The sequence below is a fragment of the Paramisgurnus dabryanus genome, chromosome 4, assembly GCF_030506205.2.
Source record: "Paramisgurnus dabryanus chromosome 4, PD_genome_1.1, whole genome shotgun sequence".
NCBI lineage: Eukaryota > Metazoa > Chordata > Actinopteri > Cypriniformes > Cobitidae > Paramisgurnus > Paramisgurnus dabryanus.
In genome coordinates this window covers 45,092,696-45,106,043 of record NC_133340.1, presented here as the reverse complement: position 1 = coordinate 45,106,043, position 13,348 = coordinate 45,092,696, and positions in this window count along the sequence as shown.

The window sequence follows — 13,348 nt, the reverse complement described above, 5'->3', positions numbered from 1 at the left end:
ACACCCAGATATAGGCTATCACACATTACTTTCCATGTGAGCTCATCATTAGCCTAAAGGCGCAAACAGACAGTTACATAAGAGTCTCAATGAATTGCAGGTTTCCTTTATTTTTAATCACAGTTATGTCCTGGTACCCAAATAGACAGTCAGAGATGGAAGGCTAATTGTGAACATCAAATTGAAATACACCGGGCTACACAAAATACGTGCTTTCATGATACTGGGTGTGACATCAGTGATTATTTGAGAAAAATAATATAAAAGAAATAAAACAAGCAAATTTGCTTGTAATAACTAAATGACAGTGTTTGGCTTTTGTTAAGGCTCAATGGCTGTTTAGTTGCTGATATGTATTATTTATTAAAGATGAAGGTATTGTTGTACTCCTTTTGAAGATTGCTTTGCCGTCCCGCAAACACATAGTGATGAGAATTTAGGTAGTGCAAAACAGATCAATAGCATTCAAAATTGAGATCACTTATAGTCAATTATTTTGTTCCGTGCTGAGCTCTGATCAAACAAAAAAATGATCAATGACTTGTTCCGAACATCATGTCACTGTATTGTGGGGTTTTGTGAAATTGTATATAAAAAGTTAGAAATTGGGTTGTTTTTTAAACTCTAAATATCACATACAATAGTTATCTCACAGGTTATTTCATGAAAACAGATCTGAACTCTATCCTACTCAGATGTTTCAAGATTCCACATTAATTTTATAACCCTCTACTTAAACTGTCTATGCCATTAAATGTATGTATATTTTTATTTTCATAAGTAATTTTAAGAGAAACACGTGAGTCTGAATTGATAAGTTAAAAAATAGTTAAAATATGTATCCTTTCAAAGGTACTAATATGTACCATTAGGTACAGATATTTATACAATTGGTACCAATATGTACCTTTAAAATACTAATATGTATCTTTGAGGTCCTAATAAGCTCTCTTTGGTACCAATATTTCAGATGTATTATCACTGAACTCTTAAGGTGCTTTTTGAAAGGGTATAGTGACAGGCTTCATATTTGACCATTATTTCTGACAATGTATTCTAATTTAAAATTGATCAACAAATTCAAATAGCATGCATATATTATGCAAGGAGAACTGATGCATACATGATAAACTGACTCAAAATGAAGAATGCCATGTTAGCAAATTATCAAAAGTTGTAGACCTTCAAACCATATCAGCCTATGTGGCTTAATCAGCTGCATGAGAGCTCAGTGATTAACAAACCAGAGGAACCATGTGGGCAGCTGCTGTGGAGTGCAGATCTTTACAGAATCATTCATCTGATTTACATTAATAGACAGGGTAGATATAATTTAATTTCAGTAGAGCGAAAACTAGTCATTCCAATAGATTTTATGGTTCATGTCTTAGAAGCAATCGTTAAGTCAACATAGCCTTATCCAAACTATCATCCAGTAAACAAGCAATTCCAGAAAATACAGGTTGTGGAATGATTGTCCAATTTATTGAACAGACTGTTGTTCTGTCCCACACACAGCACAATGTTTAAGACCTAATGCCAGTATGCTTCATCTGTCTGCGTTATGTTTTCTAGACTGTTTGATCACTAGTAAAATGTGAGCATGAGAGGTTTGATGCTTATCAGCAACTCTGTCATAAAACTGCCAACAAAGAACCCAAGAACTACATCTAACACAGAGAGTTTCCTAGTTTACTGGGTTCATCCTCATTTGCCTTCTGCTGTAGTTCTTGGTTCTTAGATGTCTGTCTGTGCCCACATACTTTAAAAACTTACAGCGCCAGCTATGCTAATCATCTCTGTCTTATCCCCTCCCCTTTCTGTCCATGCATTCACCAGAAAATGCTAAGTCTAATGCTAAAACAGCACCCTAATAACATCTATTGCTTTTAAAACTATTACAATTTGGCCTGAAATTCGTTTTTGTTTCCCGGCTATTAAATGTCTATTTATAAAAGCATTGGTGATGCTTTGCTTTCCGTCTGAATAGCAATTGGTTTTATTATGTGTCATTATATTTAATTTTATTAGAACCTTTCTTATTAATGAATTTTAGTGCAGCTGCCTGCATCTCATATGGAGATCTCGGGGTGTATTTAATAATGTGCTCATTACAAAGGGCATTGCCACACATACAAACAATTTACCACAATTTGTCACTAAATAAATTAAAAATACATCATCTCCTCGTCTGTTACAAGCGTGACTCATTTAATCTCGCCATCTGTTAATTAACTTATACGTCATGTTTAGTTTGAGTTTCTTGTGTTTCCCATTGGTGCCAGGCATGAATAATTCAAATTCCATGGGTGCTGGGAGACATATGCAAAACCAGAGTCACTGCTCAATCTGTGCCTAATTTAATAGAAAGATGGAATTGATTATGAAGTTTGCAAGGGTCTAATCCCTCAGGGAGGCAGCTGATTTGCTGTGCGGCTTCCGTAGCGATGCAGCATGTCCAAAAAAGTGTGACTCATTCCTCTGAGATGGCAGAAGGAACAAACCTAATGAAACCAGCACTGGGGCTGCGACATGATCAACAGACAAATAAGAGCATTATGTTTGAGCAGGTGCCCGTGTGCACTGTATGCTTTTTGTTTGTCAATGACACTTAAGGAATTGAACTGTCTAATGCTCCATATTTTAAAGAGGAATGTTTCAACAGTGCCTTGCACCTGTTTTTATCTTCTTAAACATAAATTACATGATACATGGGCAGTAGGACACATGCTAAATAGATGCTGGAAATTAGAGCCGATAAAACCATAGAAAACAGTATTAAACGTGAAGCTCCCTGAGTCCTGAATGATACCCCAAATTAATAAAGTTCATGTATTTTTTCATTCAAGATCACAGGATTTGTGACAGCATGAAACAAAATTAAACTGTATTTTGTATGCTTTTATTCGAGTGAGTAAATAATAAAAAACAGAAAACGCAACATGCTACACTCTTATAAAAGTAAAGGGGCTTTTTTACAGTGATATCATAGAAGAACCTTTTTAATTTTGTTCCACAAATAACCTTTCAGGTTCTTTAAAGAATCTTTTTTTTTCTTACATTTACATTATCTAAAGAACCTTTTTCACTACAAAGAACCTTTTGTGAAACAGAAAGATTCTTCAGATGTTAAAAGGTTTTTATGGAAGACACAGCCAGAAATGTCTCTTCTGCATCATTGTGAAGCACCTTAATTTTTAATATTGTAGTTTGACATTTTTGTGTCAATATTTCGCTGCCAAATTAGATTCTAACGTATAGAATCAATCTAAGGGCTTAAGTACATTAAAGAATTTTATTGACAGTGTGCAAAACTCCTATTTACAGACTTCCACTCAGGAGGTTAGCCTCTTCAATATCCGGGTAGAGAGAGCCCAAATCATTATGTAATATTGTCACGCATTTATGAACGCAGTAATGGTTTCAAGCAGCACTGGGAGTGTGTGTGTATATGTGTGTGACTAGAATGTCATAGCTCAATACCATAGCAACACACAATCCACAAGAAAAATGTTTAACCAATAAGGGACCAAAAATATTATTTTTCAGGCGAAAATATATTACTTATTTGTCTCTCTACCTATACGAATTTAATAAACACTGCCATGTGGAAAATATCATCTTTAAAAGCTCAAAGGTTAAATCACCTATCATACCTACGCATTCAAAATTTCACTCAAAGGATTTTTATTCGGTTTATGAGTTACTTTCCGCAATCATTTTTGCAGGGGGATGTCTTTAATTAGTGTTGTAGACTGGCCCCTAAAAGCTCAGTTCATTACAGCACCACTGTGATAAATCTTATCATTTTTAGCTGTATTGTTGGTGATAATTAAAGATTGCACACTGGGAGAAACTGACCCTTCTTTTTCCTAGTTGTGTTTTTTTTTTCAAAACCTAAAATAGTTTTTTCATTTATACCAAACAATCACCTCCAATCAACACAAAAAGCGCTAAATACAAAGAAAATGAATTAAGATGCTCAAATCTCTTATTCATAGATAACTTGAGGACACTTGGCAGTGACCAAGGCAGGAGATGGTCCTCTGGAGCATCCTCAAGTGAAAACACCACAAGCACATTTAAAAGCTTAAATTATTGAGAGAGTTGAGAAGGGGGACTGGAATGGCTCTTTCTGCTTTACTAGAGTCTTTAAGACCTTCTTAACAAAATCTTGTGGCAAAAAACAATCTGAGCATTCCTATCATTACATTTACATGTGGACATTCTTGAATTGAACATTATACATTGTGAGAAATAAAAAATGTCAAAATCTGAATTTTTGAAAAAATAACAACTTTGCACTTAAAGAGTTAAACGCTAGAGAACAGAACCAGGAGAACACATTACCGTCTACAGCTGTGAGAGTCGACTATATGCTGCTCCTGTATTTATGTAATTCAATGGATTCAGTGAAATGGAATGACTTCGGGAGCGTGATGAACTTGATTTGGCTCGTTATGTTATTTAGCCTATTCAGCCTCCCAGGTATGTTCTGTATGCTATGTGTATTGTGAAAATAACTGTTAATGTAATGTTACAGACACCTATTCAGCCTGCTGTTCTGTAAGCGTTTGTTTAGTTGAATAACTTGCCTTTCCAGATTAAATGTCTGTTCTTGGGCTTGGATTTTGTGACATAATTTTCTAAATAAATTTGACTTATAGTCCAGTGCGACTTATATATGTTTTTTTGTCTTCATGACGCATTTTTGACTGATGCAACTTATACTCCGGAGCGAATTTTAGTCTGGGAAATATGGTATGTATATTAGCCTATATTCAAAAAGATCCTTCAAAAAGTTACACAATGCAAATTTAAACTACATTTTTAATAAAAAATAAACTAAATTTTTTCATTTGTTTTTAAAAAGCTCCAAATATGGCCATTGCATATTCATTTGAATAATTTGAGGAGTTCAGATGCAAAACCCTCTAAGGTCATATAGCCTGTTTTTTGTAGATTAACATTTTTTATTAGGCTCTTATGCTTAGGTTCAGTTATTTTACTTTAATTAAAGGTCACTGAAATGCCTTATTTTCAACTTTTAACTGACACTTCAGTAATTTTTTTAACAAATCTGACTTTGTCTTTCGCTGCAAAACCCTTTACGTTTTTTGGCAAAACTTTTCGGGCAAGACATACTAAAAAGTTGCAAAATTACTAATAATTTTTTTACACATCTTTTTGTGTTATGTTGTGCTAAAAGTAACACAAAATGTGTTGTTTCAATAATAACACAGAAATGGGTGTATTCTGGGACAACCCATTTGTTTTTAACACATCCATTCTAACAGTTATAATTAATCTTAAAAAAAAACATAACTAACTTTTTAGAAGTCTGTTTTTTGCAACTAGCCACAGATTACCACACAATTCCCCCCTACAAATCAGCCACAGTTATTAAAATTGCAGCATCTAAGGATTTGTGAGTCTCAAAACATTTACAGTATGCTACACATCAGCTGCAAGCAAAGAATCTTTTCTACAGGATAACTTTGCTTTTGTTACTGTGCCATGGCATGTTTACACAAATAAAAGAGGGATTTATCACAGCTTCATTTCACCATGTTAAACACTCCACGTCATGTGTTTACAACAATGACCCATGACTGCCAGCCCCTGCACTTAAAAGGTAACCATGATAAACAATCTTAGATTTCCCACAGCGCTTAGCCCGTGACCAGACCTTTTAAGATGGGAGCATTGGCTCTCTGTTTACTTGGAGGAGAAGGGCAAAAGGAACCACATGGACAGTGCAACTACACATCCAAATAGCAACCTGAGATCTAAGGCTACACATCAGGAGAAAAAAACATGATGGTCTATATCTATATGTGGACACAGCTGTCTCTAGTAGCACAAATACAAGGAATGTTTGTCCAGTGAACTGTGAGGTACCATATGGTCATAAGGAGCAATAGGGGGGCAGAAAAACACTTAGGCCTAAACATATAAAAGTAATATGGGTTGTTTTAGTAAATAGATTCTGTAAATACTCAGAAGCAGAAAAAAGTTGCTGTTACATGAGGGATTGTTACATTACTCCAGAGGTCAGACTAATTTAAAGGTGCTGTTCATTGTAAAACTATATTTATCTAGGCATAGATGAATAATACAATCTCTCTAAATGGTAATCATGAGCCTCAAACGTGATTGTTTCCCCATTCTTATGTAAACCTTGTGCATGCAAAACATCGCTGGAAAACAGGCCAATCTCAACATAACACTGACCCCAACATTAAATGACACATTCAATTAAGTACAATGTTGTTATACTCAAAACAAAGTTGTTACCTGCTGAGTTAGCACTATACTGTATGTTAGTTAATGCTATGTTAGCATTTAGGCTGAATTGTTCTACTATTGACGTTACAGTTACGTTTTGCAGGTCCATACTGAAGAAAACACACTTACCACTCAGAAATGTCCATCAACAATCTCCAAACAATTGATTATTCCTCAAATTCCGTATCTTCGTCTGATACATACTCTAACATAAGTGCCCAGTTGCATGAAAGTCCTTAAGCTAAGAAATTCCTCAGATATAAGGGTAAGGGTAGGGGGCACAACCTAACGCTTTTTTGTTTTGTTCCGAAAATATTTGAGTTTGATTAATTATATTTTTACACAAGCAACACATACATCTCTGCTACAAATGAACATTTGAAGTTTGTTCTGTGGATATTGTTTCTATATCTGTCTATAATAGACAGGTATCCACACTGTATTCATTCATCCAGCGCTTTTCTAACATTAGTTAAATTATAAATGGATACAAATGTCTAAATATGTGAGAAAAAGCAGCACAATTATAACAAAAATGTGTTTTATATGTGACCCGGTCAGTAATAACGTCTCAGGTTACGCATGTAACCCTGGTTCCCTGAGAAGGGAACGAGACGCTGCGTCGCCATAGCAACGCTTTGGGGAATGCCTTGGCGTGACTAATCTGAAGCACGTGTAAAACATAAACAATGATGAGATAATTGTATACTGACCGTGATGCCGTGCGGACCAGGGGTATAAGAAGGCATCCCACACAAACACACTCGCTACAAGTGCCGAAGGAAGTGCCTGCAGGGAGTATGGCATGGAGACGCAGCATCTCGTTCCCTTCTCAGGGAACCAGGGTTACATACGTAACCTGAGACATTCCCTTTCGAGGAACTCGAGCTGCGTCGACATAGCAATGCTTTGGGGAACGAGATGCCTACGCTTCCATACTACCAAATGCCTGTAGCGTGTATAACTGAACACAGTCAAGGCAAAGAACCTGGGACCCTAAAGAGGGGTCTAGGTCTAAATTATAAATCTGACGAAGGTGAGCGGTAAAGACCAACCGGCCGCATCACATACGTCCTGGAGCGAAACGCCTGACCCTAAGGCCTAGTGGCAGCCATACCCCGAGTAGAGTGGGCACTCACAGCGACGGGTGAGGGTATACCCTGATGTTCATAAGCCAGTGAGATAGCATCCACTATCCATCTGCTCAAAGTCTGCCTTTTCTGGGTGAACCAAAGCACACAAATAACTGCTCGGACTCCTCCACTGAGCAGTCCTGTAAACATATGTATCCAGTGCTCACACAGGACACACCAAATTCAGTTTTTCCTGGTCCGCGCTCCTGAAGGGGGGAGGACAAAGGGCCTGCAGAACAATGGGCCTCTGCACATAGTTCAGCACCTTGGGAACATATCCTGGCTTTGGGTATAGAAAAGCCTTAGCCTTCCCTGGTGCAAACTCAGACCTGCAGGGGAAACTGACAGGGCCTGAAGGTCCCCCACTTGCTTTAGAGAGGTAATAGCAGAAGGAACACAGTCTTAAAGGCAAGAAACCTATCTGCCGAAGTCTCAAGTGGCTCGAACGGAGCCAACGAGAGCCCTTCCAGCACGACCGCTAGGTCCCAAGTAGGCACCCTAGTGCGGCTAACAGGTTGCAACCTGCGAGTGCCACAAAGAAAGCGAGCCACTTATGGGTGTCTACCCACTGATGAGCCTTCCACAAGAGTATGGTAGGCAGTAACTGCTGCCGTTAAACATTAATGGTGGAAGGAGTAAACTCATCAGAGAAACGCTCCTGCAGAAACCTCAGAACTATGTCGACAGGGCAGTAAACTGGGTCTGTCAGATGAGCTGAACACCAAGAGGTGAACATTTTCCACTTAAGGGAATAAAGTTTCCCCGTGGAAGGACAAACACAACCAGGGGGGAAGGCATACAGATGTAGCCTCGGCCATGTCTGTACCATGGAAAACCACAGTGGGCAAAGTGTGGTGTCCTGGGATGCAAACAGATCTACCTCTGCGCGTCCAAACCTTTTCCAGATGTGGTTCACCACATCTAGATGAAGTCTCTACTCCTATCGGAGATGTCTGTTGTCTCGAAGGGTCATCTGCCACATTCAGGTGGCGTGGTATGTAGACTGCCTTCAGAGAGTCCAGAAGTGTATGGTAGGCAGAAACTGCTGCCACCTATACCTTAATGGTGGAGTAATGATATGGTCTCCACAACCTCAGTTCGGAGCATGACATCCTTCCAAAAGACGTATGGTAGGCAGAAACTGCTGCCACCTAAGCCTTAAGAGTGGAAGGAAGTAAGCCAGCAGAGAATTGCTCCTGCAGAAACCTCAGTACCACATAAACAGGGCAGTTGACTGGGTCTGTCAGGTGAGCTGAACACCATGAGGTGATGTTTCTCCACTTAGTGCCTAAGCTCCTGGGGGAGCTCTGGAGTAATCATATGGTCTCCACAACCTCAGTTGGGAGCATGACATCCTTCCAAAGGAGTATGGTAGGCAGAGACTGCTGCCACCTAAACCTTAAGAGTGGAAGGAGTTAAGCCAGCAGAGAATTGCTCCTACAGAAACCTCATCACCACATAAACAGGGCAGTTAACTGGGTTTGTCAGGAGTAAAGTATGGTCTTCACAACCTCAGTTGGGAGACCTGAGCCTACGAGCCTGGCCCCCTCAGAGGCCAAACCGACAGGCCACATCTCTGGCAAGCTTCCTCCAGAACTTCTGTGGCAGAGTGATTGGGGAAAAAAGAAAGCCACATTGGGCAGTGTGTGCGGTCCTGAGACGCAAACAGATCCACCTCTGCGCGTCCAGATTCTTTCCACATGTGATTCACCACATCTGGCTGGAGACTCAACTCCCCAGCAATGGGTGTTGCCATAAAGGGCATCTGCCATATTCAAGTGGCCTGTGATCTAAACTGTCGTCAACGAGCACAGTTTGTCCAGAGACCACAATGCCATTATTCCAAAATCAATAATGTAGTGATTTTGTCCCTCTCGGCTTTCCATACTGTACTCCAACCTGTGGGGAGTGCGTCTGTAGACACAAAATCACTGTTTGACTAACAATGAATCAAACAATGACAAACAGCTCATGCAGGCTGTGACAGGCAGACACACATACATAGCCTACACATACAGGTGTAAAAACGTATGTATATATAATACCTCCATACTGTAAAAAGAGGAGGCTTCACGTGGAAACTGCACGTTTAGCCTTAAACAGTAGGCGGACTATGAAGATGATCTATCTCTCCGGAGATAGACAGCTGAAAATATATGGCTCTCACGCAGGGCGCCTTCCCGATCCGGCGAGTGAGAGAGAGGGACTTAACGTGCAGGCGGAGATACCGCCGCCTGCACAAAATCATATGGCGACTCCCACGAGTGCAACCGCCGCTAAGAAGCGGGATCGCAGCCGCGAACCCAAGCTTCCTAGAGAGCGAGAGACAGATGTCGCGGGTGTAGGCGGGGATACCACCGCCTGCATGCACGAGTGCAGTCACCGCTCTGCCTCGACAGAAGCGGGATCGGATCCGTGAGGGCGCAAGCCTGAGATATCCTTCTTTAAGCGCGAAGCTGGAGCGCAACACGTGCACGGGAATGCTCACAGTGCACACAGCCAGTTTCCTCAAAAGCCAACTGTGCGTGCTGCGCTCGAAGACACATAAAGATGTGTATCCTTGTCTGTGATATCGCGCTGACAGGGAGATACACATACTTGAACTTCTTAAACATACTTCAGATTTATGCAAACATACACGTAGTCACTTGCTGAGGCACTAAAAGCGAGTGTGTTTGTGTGGGATGCCTTCTTATACCCCTGGTCCGCACGGCATCACGGTCAGTATACAATTATCTCATCATTGTTTATGTTTTACACGTGCTTCAGATTAGTCCCGCCGAGGCGTTCCCCAAAGCGTTGCTATGGCGACGCAGCTCGAGTTCCTCGAAAGGGAACCATACTACAGTTTCAAAATCAAATTCTGAGATAATGAGCATCAAAGTCTGATTTTAGCCATTCATTTCATTATAATTTCAGTCTTTGACCTTATTCAATCAATATTAAAGATATGAACAAAAATAAATTTGACACACATTTATTTTTAGAAGACAGGCCGATTTATTTTGTTGGCAGCCAGCAAACATTCGTGTGTAGCCTATTTTAAACAACGGCGAGAATTACGCTAACGTTAGCATTTTTCATATCGTAAGTGAAGCAGTTATCTACAGGAGTCTACAGAAACGTGTAAGTGCATTTGATTTAAGACTTGTGAAGTTTTAGCGCAGTGTCGTTGCTTAGAAACGCTCTCTTGTTTATCTCACGTGCTGCAATTCGCGTTTCTCTCGTGTGTCCTTGCGTGCGTTAGTGTATTACAGTAAATACAGTAGTAGTTTCGACTATGAACTTGTTGTTGATTGTTATCGGGCGTGGCCTGCTGAGTTTCAGCCCACATTTGCACCATTTATCAAAGCAGTCAGTCCACCCCGGCAGCAGTCGCGTGCAGCCCTCGTCGTGTGAAGACCGAAGAGTGTAAAGACCTTCGACTCTACCTGCGCGACTCCACCGAGCAGGGACACGGACAGGGCACTTGAGTATTATACTTTTTGTACTAACCATTTATATTTATCTATTTAGCACTCTTTTCTTTCTCTCTTTACATTTCCTATTCTCATATTTTTACTATGTGTTTTCAAATCTCTACTCTCCTTACTACTCGTAAATCTGTTGTATCACGTCGCCGCGGGCAAAATATTAACAACCTCCGCACTTTCCCTCCTTCCACTATTGCCTCACTCACTTTTCCCATTGGCTTATGGTACTGCCAATCTGCTGTCAACAAAGCAGATTTCATTACTGCCATTGCTTCACATTCTGGCCTTTCTGTTTTAGCACTTACTGAGACATGGATTAAACCAGAGGACACTGCTACTCCGGCTGCCCTCTCCAACAACTACACTTTCTCACACAGTCCTCGCACAACAGGAAGGGGTGGAGAAACTGGTCTGCTCATTCCAAAGGACTCGAAATTCCAACAGCAGACCCCCTCATGTGACAGCACCTCCTTCGAGTCGCACGTTGTTACTATCATCCACCCTACTAAAATCCATTTTGAAGTTATTTATCGCCCCCCAGGTCAACTTGGACACTTCTTGGAGGAGTTGGATGTACTTCTGTCTTCATTCCCAGAGGATGGTACTCCTTTAGTGGTACTCTGTGACATCCACCTGGAGAAACCACAGGCAGCTGACTTCAACACCCTGACTGCGTCGTTTGACCTCAAGCGAGTCCCTACTTCACCAACACACAGGTCTGGTAACCTTTTAGATCTTATCTACACACGCTGCTGTTCCACTTACCACACCCAGGTCACCCCACTACACACATCTGATCACTTCCTCATTACTCTCGAGCTAGACCTAACTCCCAGTCACTCCATACGATCCCCCACTGGCCACGTTCCGGCGAACCTGCGCACGCTCTCTCCCCCCAGCTTATCCTCTGCGATCGCTTCCATGCTCCCCACTCCCAGCCAACTCTCTCTGTTAAGTACTGACAATGCCACTGACAGGGACGTGCACAGACATTTTGAGGGGCAGGGGCTCAAGTGAAATAAAGGGCACTTCTCGTAATTATGTATAAAAAAGTATATATATTAACGCAATTCTGACTTCCTTTTTAAAAAATTATTAAAAAAGTTAATACATTTTATCTTCCTCAAACTCACGCAATTGTTTAATTTTCAAAAGATGTCTACAAAATAATCAGTTGTTCACACAGACACCATGGTCTCCTTAGTAGTCTAGGTTTATAGAGCAGGAAAGGAAGCCATTACACAATGTGCATGTTTTGAAAACATTAAATTACACATTAATTACAAATTTGTTAAAATGCTAAAAACAAAGTTGTGACTGCTGAGTTAACGCTACATGCCAACAAATGCTTTATCATATGCTAGCGTTTAGCTGATTAGTTGTTACTCAAAATGTATTTTTGTCTGATAAGGGCTCAAAATATAAGGTCTGTTTACTAATGTGAGCTTCTGGCATGAGCCTCAGAGCAGAGCAATCAGAGCAGAGCTCAACATTATTATTCATGAACCTTTCAAATAGGGCAAAAATAGACCATTTCATTCAAATGACAAATTCTAGGGTTGTAAATTGACATGTAAAAACGTTTCTGGATAATTTTTGCACTTAATAAAGCAACATACCTTCTATGTAATTGTCAACAATTTAACATATTATGACAACACATCATATGGCACCTTTAATCTTAGGTTTCAAATTTATTAGGGTTACACATGTCAGAAACAACAAATATAGATTAGGCCTATTTTATTTGTATTTTATATTTTACTTTTTTGTGATGTCAGTGAAAATTCAGACTGGGCAAGTAAAATACTGAACCATCAGATTTCTTCCCAATCTACTCCAGCACTCCAGTATAACACATTATACTTATTTAACAGCCATTACAAAAAACGCAAACAAAAAAGCTTACTACTGTAGTTAGCAATTATATTATTGTTTGTGCTTTATTATTTTATGAGCAGTCTATTTAAACTACATATACTACACTGTTACAAGTTTGCAACTCTTCAGGTTAATATGGGATTGCCATGGAAAACAATGTCCCTGAATCGTTATGTGTAACAACGTGTCCCATATTTTGTGCATAAAACTGTTAATATAAGAATGCTTTCTTCCTCACACACTTACCGGTGTCAGGACTCTGCCTTGAAGTCTTGTTATATTTGTATTTTGTCATGGTGGCAGAGTTCTGGCAGTCCCTGGCCTTGTGTGGAGGTTCATGCCGTGTTTTTGTGTTTGGCATGCGCCTCCGGTGTCTTGTCATTTGTCCCCGCTCCCTCGTCCGCCTGCTTATTGTTAATTATTACTTATTCCCATCACCTGTTCCCTCCTCGTTATCTTGTTTAGGTTCTCTTATATAATGTTCTCTTGTCTTTGTTTCTGTGCAGGTTCATTTTGTATTGTTCATGTTCCAAGTTGTGTGTATTCCAGTCAGGTATCTAGTCAAGTGTTTTG